We start from the raw sequence: 9,542 nt of genomic DNA on the forward strand, positions 1-9,542 counted from the left end.
TGAATGATATAAAATGTTATGTTTTAAGACTTTATGTTATATATTTATATAAAAGAAATATTCCTAATTTTTATGTGTTAGTAATACATAATATATACAATTTCAATGTTATAAGCCACTTTATTTTTAAGTCAGGATTTTTTCCCTTGAATAATGGTGTTACAATTCTATATCCTCAGAATTTATTGTAAAAATGTGTGTGAAATAGAAGGCATCAAGAGATATCAGGATGAATGTCCATTTTGTATCTGTGTATTCAAAATGGTTAGGATAGATATATAGTTACATTCTTTTAATGAATAGAGGGGTTTGTTCTAATAGTGTTTGTAAATAGGATATCGTGTCCACATCTTGTACAGCAATTAACCACTAGGAAGAATGTATGCAATGTGTTAATTATTGAAACTGTCCTACCAATTTGGTTTGAAACTGTCTCATTGCTATTTGTCTTTCAATAAAATTATGGGGAAAAAAAGAGATATCAGGAGCTGTTATGTCCAACTGAGATCCCACACATGTCAAGTGACATTCATTGTACCCACCCCCATGTTTCCAAACATTTTTTAGGTCTTCTTCCCTACAAAGCTCAGCCCAGGTGTTTCCAGGACATGTTTGACGTTTGTTCCTGTACTACTCCACTGCCATGTAGTCAGGTATATCTGCAGAGTTTCCAGGTGCTGTTCTACCTACCATGATTTCTGGCTGTCATACTAATTTTCTCTCAGGGACAAGGATAACTGCCGGGAAACTCCATCTACCCTGAAGCACCCCAGCACTACCAGGGTTCTCCCAGCATCAACTCTACCCACTACCCTGTCGCAAGGTGAACAGGGTACCTTTGTGATACACTCTGTGAGAGGAATTTTAAAGGAATTCCCCATCTTCACTTTTGCTTTATGGTCAAGTTGGTTTATTTATTTGTTTGCTTTTCGATATCATTGTCTTTCACTGGAATCCAGACATATGGCTATTTGTACAGAAGGTAATACACATATGACAATCAAAAAACAGAGTTACCCACTTTATAATGTAGTGAGCTTTGTAACTCAGAGAGATACTTTGGTCTGATACCTTCTTCCTTCATAAATGTTTTCTTTCTTTCTTTCTTTCTTTCTTTCTTTCTTTCTTTCTTTCTTTCTTTCTTTTTTTCTTGGTAGTGAGGCTTGAACTCAGGACCTTTTGCTTGCTAGGTACACATGTATGCCACTGAACTATATCCTCAGCCCCAGAAAACTTTTATGAATAGTTCTATGTTAAGTTTTTGTTAACAGCCAGCCAGGCATACTCAGATACATTGAAATTCCAGGTTTCTTAGATGTCCTTAATATCCCAGAGACTTTTGTACAAAGAAAGGACTACTTTTTATAGTTTTTGATATAATTGATGCTGCCTAGGCAACCAGTGTATTTAATAAATAAAATACATGACATATGTTTTAGGTGATACTTCATATAAGATTAATAAACTAAATGATGTTCAAATTTTAAAATAGAATTGCTAAAATACTACTTTGAACATTTTAAAGATAAAATATAAAGAATCTTAATCATAAAATTCAAGAGGTATTATAATTAAATCTCTTTTAAGATATAATTCCATAAACTTTCTTCTCTTTAGATTCTTCCACCTTTTCTAAATTTCACAAATATTAATTGTTTAATATACATCAGGGAAGTGATATTTATTTTCGTATTTTCTCAGAATAAATATAATGTAGTAAGAATGTCACCTCGTAGCAGATGTTATAGGATCTGGTATACTAACTCTTTAATTCTTATTCTGAACTAAAATCTAATGATTCCAGCTAGAATTAACATATACTGAGTTAACTATTTTATAAGTTATATATATTACACAAATATTATGCATATGTCAAATAAAACTTTTAGCTTCATCTCTTTCATATAAGTTTTTAAAATTGTTTTCTTTCTAAATGGTCAATTCAAGTTTGCCTTGTCACCTTGACATAACTCATTCTTCTGTAGTCTTGCGTGTCTCTCATCAGTCAGCAGTACTGGAAACTCTTGAACGACTTATAGCCATATGACAATGATTTAGCGTTTTTAATGGGTGGCTAGGAGGAGGAGAAGTTATCAAATCTTACCTAATTCTTTCCCAAGAAATGAGAGTCTTTTTTCAAGCTGGGTTTCATTCTTTACCACCAATGAATTATGAGGTCAATATCCAATCAAAGGAAGACTCCTCATAAGATCAATCCATGTTTGGGGCTGCTTTTCTCCTGCTGATTCCAGAAGAGGAGGCTGAGAGACTGAGAAGCTATTCAGTGTTTTAAGAACATTGTGGGTTGGGGAATGGAGAGAAGAGAGAGAGAATGAATGTATGATTAGGATGCTATGTATATGAATCAACTCCACACAAGGAACGTAAACATTATATACTGCAAATATATACTAATGAAAAATAAAAAACAAACACATAATAAATAGCATGTGGATTCAAGGAGGGAGGAAATAATAATAATAAATAGCACATTAGTTTCTTTAGAGGTTTTGCTATCTAGAGAAAAACAAATGGAACTTACATATTTATCTCATCTTTTAATATTACTTAGAAAATGAAATATTTTGTATTATGACTAAGTTTTATAAAATTGTTATTAATTTTCTCCATTGAATTATTAGCAAGTAGTAGATTGTCACAGACTCAATTTGTTCCAAATTAACCATAATTATTATTCCCCTTTTGTGTCTCACTCTCTGTCAAATTAGCTATTGGAAATGTTTTCAAGTTGGCTTCATACCACACCAGATATTTTTAAAGCATAGTTCTTTCTCTTCAATAAGATATTTGAAACACTTAATATTGCTAACTTTACCCTACTGAAGATATAAAATCAGTCATTCTTCACATAACACAAAGGTAGTCACAAATGTCAGCATCCAGTGTGAATACGTTGTATTTTTCCTCATGTATACTGATAGCATTGACACTCTGTTGGCTGTCTGGTGACAGTACTTACTAAAAGTGTGTCCAGCTCCCTCTGTGCTGCTGCAGTTGACCAGATTTCATTCTGCATGTGGCTGAGTTGTGTTGTGTTGTGTATATACTGCATTTGTCTAATTACTTGATGGGAACTTAAATTATTCCATTTCTTGGCTGTTATGAATAGTGCTGCAATAAACACCCAGAATATGTTTATTGGAACTTCTCATAAGAAACTTAATTCAATAGCAAAATACTACTACCACTACCACTACTACTATTAATAAAAATAATAATAAACTCTTAATTAAAATACTGTCAACTTCTGTGTAAAAATGACAAATATATGAAAAATATCAACCTTAATAGTCATCAAAGATTTGCGAATTAAAATCATGAGATAAAATTTCTCTCTTGTTAAGGTGGCTGATGTAAAAAAAAAGAGATAATAAGTGCTGGCAAGAATGTGGAGAAAGTTAACACATTGTGAGTGTGAATGTAAACTACTAGAACTATTTCGGAAAAGATCCTAGAGATTCCTAGAACACTTAAGATGCAATAACCACACGATCTAGCAATCCCATTATTAGGCAGATGCCCAAGGGACATGAAATAAGAAAGCTGCAGAGATACTCCCCGATGTGGTGTTGAAAGGGTGAAACCTACCAGGTGGTGGGAGGTGAGCCACCAATGCCACATTGCAGGAGTAAGTTCCCTCCTGCACAGGGCTGGATTACCACCAGCTTTTACCACTGAAAATCAAGTTCCAATTCCTTGGCTCTCTCTTTCCTTTCTCTGCCATGTGATCTCTCCAACAGGCATCTACTCACCCTTTTACTTCCTGCCAAGCATGGATCGGCACAAGGCCTTTCCCAGAAGCCACCTTCTATTGGACTCTCAGCCTCCGGAACTATGAACTAAACCAATTCCTTACTTTTAAATTATCTAGACTGTATTATAACAACAGAAAATAAACTAAAATATGGTTTGATCAATTAATCTATATTTTAAAAATGTCCAGTCACTAGTCTATAGAACTCACACTTATCTAAGTCACATTTGTTTACCTGGTACTTCCTTGATAATTATAAATGGTGATAACGAAAAGTGAAGGAAATTAAAATACAAGGAAAATATTGTTTCTCCTAGAGCACAAATCTGTCATCATGTACCAATTTTAAAAACAAATAAAGGCATGGGTTTGTTGGGTGAATATAGAAGAATCCCAAAACTCTGACAAACACTGCAATACTGACTAATGGTCCGAATATTTTTTGGTAGACATTCCCAAAACAAGTTTGTGAGAAAGTGTTAACCTTTTTGTCCCTTTTTGGCTCATGGCTATTTTTAGCTATTTTGACCAGTGTTTTTTCTAGGCCTAATGATGTTGTTTGCTAGTCTGCCCATGTTACAGCAAATGAATTTTAGATGCCCTCTGAGACATTTAAGTAGCAATTGCAGTAAATGTTCATCATGTAGAATTAATAGTGACATCTTGACAAGTTCTATTTGTTTTTAACAGCCCCTCTTACTACACAGAAATATCACCCAGTATAGTGTTGGGTGGCAAAGGGCCATGTTTGGATTTTATTATCACACTGACAGGAGAAAAGGCAGAGCTGTGAGATCACCTCAGTGAGCAACACTTGGAGAACTCAGAGGCTTGTTAAGAACTTGGGACCAGAAGATCTGGATTCATCATTTGGACACCATTTCTAGTGTGAATGGACCTAAATATGTACAGATTATCTGGACAAAAGAATATATGTTATTTACTTATGGTGAAGTAAAAACTAGAATTAAACTTTTTTAAATGATCTGTACAATTTCTCAGACTTACAACCCTGAAATTTCTCAGAAATATGTTATTTAAATAAATCAAAGGGGCTTTGCAGAATGATGTTATATGATTTGTGATTTCCACAGAATATTTGAGTCTCACCTAGTATATCTCATTTATTTGTTAGTATTAAGTACAAATAAAGGAGAGAAAAAAGAAATGGGACAAAAATGATTAAAATCAAGTAACAGGAAAAAGTAACTGAAGTGTTTTTAAATGTGACTTTTTGGTTGGGTGGTGCTTGTTTTTGGCCTCAATATCTCCCTTTCATGTTTAAAATAAACTTTAAAAGCTAGCAAATAAATTTGCCAATTGTTGTGTTCACTTCTCTTACTGCTACGTTTCTTATTAACATTTACTTGGAAAAAGAATAAAACTCCAAGTAAGAATTGGCAACACTACTGTTAGTTCCACGTGTTAAATTTATTTTTATTGCACTGTTTGGAAATTTTTAAATTCTAGGCCATCTTAATAACAAAATTAATACAGTTAAATTATCTAATAATCATTGAAACATTTTTAATACTTGTATTTGAAACCAAAATAAAGGGAACAGAACAATAAATGATCAATAACTTGATAAAAGACAGCAAAGAAAAAGGCAAAACAAAAGAAAACCAAAAACACCTTGAAGCTTTTAAGAAGACAAAAAGAAATGCAAGTCTCAATAAATCCAGAGTGCCTGTTAGTTAGATTGACTTTACATCTTTTTTGAGGCACAACTTCCTTTTTGCTCATGGATAGCCTTTTCTAAAGATTCAGTATTTAGTGGGATTGAAAGTCGACTGTTTTCCATTTTCCTGGCAAATAAAAATAGTTTCCGTTTTGTCAAATATTTAGAAATCAAATGTTGACATTTTTGTTATGATTATTGTCAAGAAACATTTCCTGGAGGATGTCAAACTGGCTGCCATTGCAGCATTTGTCCTGCCTCCAGATGCTGTTTCCTTTTGCCACTTCTGTACAATGGTACTAAAAACACATTTGAACAAAGTAAGACCAACATCTGCTGTAGACACCTACTGCCTTTCGGAACAGCCGAAGCACTGCCACTGCTTGCCACTGGTGCAATTTGTATTGAGTTGCAATTAGTATTTGATTCCTTCTTTGTTTACTGAATTTTTTAAAAATTATTTATTTGGTACAGGATCTCACTACACAGCTTGGACTCACAGTGAGTCTCCTGTCTCAGCCTTCCCAGAGCTGGGATTACAGGCGTGCCCCACCTGGGTTGGCACGGCACACCCGGGATTCCAAGGCCAGCATGGCATGTGATATCTGGTACCGGACTCTGAACCGTGTGCTTGCCAGGCAAGTGTTGACTCTACTGAGCTATCTCCCCTGCCCTGTTTGTGGTTGTCTGTTGAATGTTTATTTCAAAGTCATTATAAAGTTATTTTAGAAAAACGGATGGATTTCAAAGACTCTTCATAAGCTAAGGACGCACTTACCTGGCAGGGGAGACACCATGACCACGAAGGTGGTTTTCCCAAGGTGAGGCTCATCCATTGCACCCAGATGTGCTGACGCCTGAGATTTCCCCAAATGCAGGAAACCCCACTGCGCAATTTGTGGTAGTGGGATCTGTATTCGCTCTTTCCCTGGTTTAAAAAAAGAAAAGGACATCTCTCCTCGTTTAAAGATGTGTATGAGTGAGTATACACATCTAAAGTGGCCAAACTAAAGATTTCAAGTATAGCAACAACAACAACAAAAAATTAATTTTAAAAATTTTAAGAGGGAATAGGACTTGTACTGGTAATTCTTGGTGGATGCCTCCTAAAGGCAGTTGACAATGAAATGGCACAAACTTAAAATAATGTGAAGGTAAAACTCATCTTTTCCAGAATTTTCTCTTTCTGTGAAAGAAAATAGAAAAATATCGTGAGTAAATTCAAACAAGTGGAAGTACTAGTTTGTGGTTAAGCAGTGTTCATAGGCTCTGGAGGCAGAACTGGAAGCTCAGTAAGTCTTACACATTGTTGCTAAGCTAATGACAAATAGGAAAGAGATTGCAAATTATAGTCAAATTAGATAAGTCTACTTTTATCTAAACATATGAATAATATTACCTATGTACTTCTTAGCCTCCATGAAATTTTATGAGTGCAACCACACTGAAAATAGTGTAATACTGTTGAGATATTAACTGTTTTATCTTCTACATTTCAATAAACATAAAGAGACTTACTAGTGATTGTTTCAAAAGGCAAAGAAAGTAAATGCTAAGGGTTTCATTGAAGAAATGATCACTACCTAATTTAATACATTTCTGAAATAGGTACTTTTAAACATCATGCTGTGTACAACAAATACATACTACTTTATCAATTTAACTTTTAAAAAATAATATCTCAATTTTTTAATGATCCTTGTAGATTGAATGACCTTATATGTTACTGAATAAAGTGTGTAGTCCTCCTGACAGCAGGTTTTACTCAACCAATCTGTATCCTCCCGAGCTAGATGAGTTTTCAGCATTTTAGTAGGTACAAGTGAATTTCAACAAGTAAAACCACATCTTTAAATTACTTCCTTGCCAATTCATTACACAGGTAAAACATTGAAATGGAATGTTAACGTCATCATTTGAATAATTCAAGCAAAACATTTTTCTATTATCTATATTCGCAATGACTTTTTAAATGAGTTTCAAAAATTTTAAACTATAGATTCAATCTGTTTTTGATTAATTTCATTCCCTAAGAACTCTATATTTAACATTGGGCATAAATTATCCATTTTAATAGAAATCCTGTATAATAGCATTGTTGGCTCTATGTTTTTAGAGAGAAATTGATTTTTAAGGGGTTACAAAGGTTTTCTCTAGACCACTCATGAATAAACTACATTCTAGTGATTATGTATATATTCATAACACTCTACTCACTAAAGGTGTAATAAAAAGTTTGAGTGAATTGAAAGCCAGCACATTTAAGGCTACTCTATGTCAATTACCCAATATAAAACCAAGCATAAAGTAATAGCCTAAAATGCTTGCTATTATTGCCATTAATAACATCCTCCTAGTTTTAGGAAAGTATGTATTGCTAAGCTTTTTGATATCCAAGAGAAGTGGTGACACATAAATTAAAAGGATTATTAAGCTTGAAGGTCTGGAGGCTAAAATTTGAAACAGCATTTAAACAGGCAAAGGCTTGCATTACCTCGTGGCCGGTTGCAATGGCAGTAGTACTTGCAGGAAGAAACACCACACCTCAAAAGAGGAAGCATAGAGATGTTACACAGGACCAGTTTAGGTTTTTATAATAATTCTTTTGACAGAATAATTAGGGCCCATCTCAAATTGACCTCCGGACCTCATTCACATTAAGCTCTATCTCTGAGAAATTACAACAGTGCCACAGTGAACACAAAATTCCCAGGACACAGATCTTTGGAGGTAAACCACATCTAGCAACAACATATTATTGATAAATAAAATATTGTTGGTGCACAATAAGTTGCACTCATATTGTGCAAAGATTAAAAGTAACCTAATTAATACAGAATTTTACATAGATTATCATTTTTATGGGGAGAATATTTAATGCTGTCTTGACAATTTTCAAATATAGAAATATGATGTTATAGTATATTCAACATGCTATATAATAGACCCCCAGAATTCATCCTGTCTGAGAGTTTTCATCTTACAACCAACAACCACTCATTTCCCTACCTCTCCCACAGGCTGGCCTTGGCAACAACATCTCTTCTGACTGTTTGAGTTCAACATTTTTATATCTCAAATATAAGCAAGATTATTGTCTTCCTGTACCTGGCTTATTTCATATAGCATGAAATTCAGGTACTCTGGGCTCATCCACAAAAGACAGCATTTACTTTCTTAAAGGTGAAATAGTTTTTTTAGTGAAGTATGTGTGATGTTTTCTTTATGTATATACTGGATGGTGGCACTTAGGTTGATGTTAAATCTGTGCTATTGTGAATGAGGTTGCACTGAACAAGAGAATGAAGATATTATTTAGTATGCTGATTTTGTTTCATATATATATATATGTATATGTATATATACATATATACGCTGGATCACATGACAGTTCTATTTATAATTTTTTAGAAACCTCAGCATTTTTCTGAATAAGGTAATATTTGTTCAGATTTCCAAGAACAGGCAAGAGTTCTTTTTTCTCTACACTTTTAGCAACTTTCTTTTGATAAGGACCAATTTACTGGACCCCTTTTTTTTCTTTTTAATATATTTACTACAGGATCTACAGAGCCTTACTATGTAGATTAGGCTGATTCTCTTGTTTTCAGCCTCCCAAGTTCTGGGATTACAGGTGCAGCCACTACACCCAATCTCAATCACCCTCTCAGAGTGTTCCTTGGGTGGGGCTGGTACAGAATGCTGGGGGTCAATCCCCTTGGCTGTTGAGCTCTGCCAATGTCTTCGTATGAGCAATGGATATTCAGGTCCTTTGCCTGTTTAAAATTGCTTTATTTTCTTGATTAAAATCTTTATATACTTTTACAATTAACACTTTATCAGGTATAATTTGTAAATATTTCCTTCTATTCTGCAGGTTTTCTTTTCATTATATTATTTTTGTCCAATTTTTTAGTTAAACATAAATATATTTGTTCAATTGTGTTGTGTTTTAGGTGTCGCATCCAAAAAAATAACTACCTACACCCATGTCATGGAGCTTTCTCTATTTTTTTTTCTAATGAAGTCTCACTATGTTGTCCAGGCTAGCTTTAATCTTCTGGGCTTAATTTCAGGTTTTGTGTT

General features: G+C 34.0%; 1 non-coding gene across 1 annotated transcript; it reads left to right on the forward strand.

The window, feature by feature from the left end:
- Positions 1 to 6,226: 6,226 nt before the first annotated feature.
- LOC111816794 lies at positions 6,227 to 6,387 on the forward strand. Its single transcript, XR_002821128.1, has one exon. It is a non-coding gene; the product is annotated as a U1 spliceosomal RNA (small nuclear RNA).
- The last annotated feature ends 3,155 nt before the right edge of the window (positions 6,388 to 9,542 follow it).

This window comes from Octodon degus, unplaced genomic scaffold (assembly GCF_000260255.1).
Source record: "Octodon degus isolate 3935 unplaced genomic scaffold, OctDeg1.0 scaffold00040, whole genome shotgun sequence".
In the NCBI taxonomy this organism is placed as follows: Eukaryota; Metazoa; Chordata; class Mammalia; order Rodentia; family Octodontidae; genus Octodon; species Octodon degus.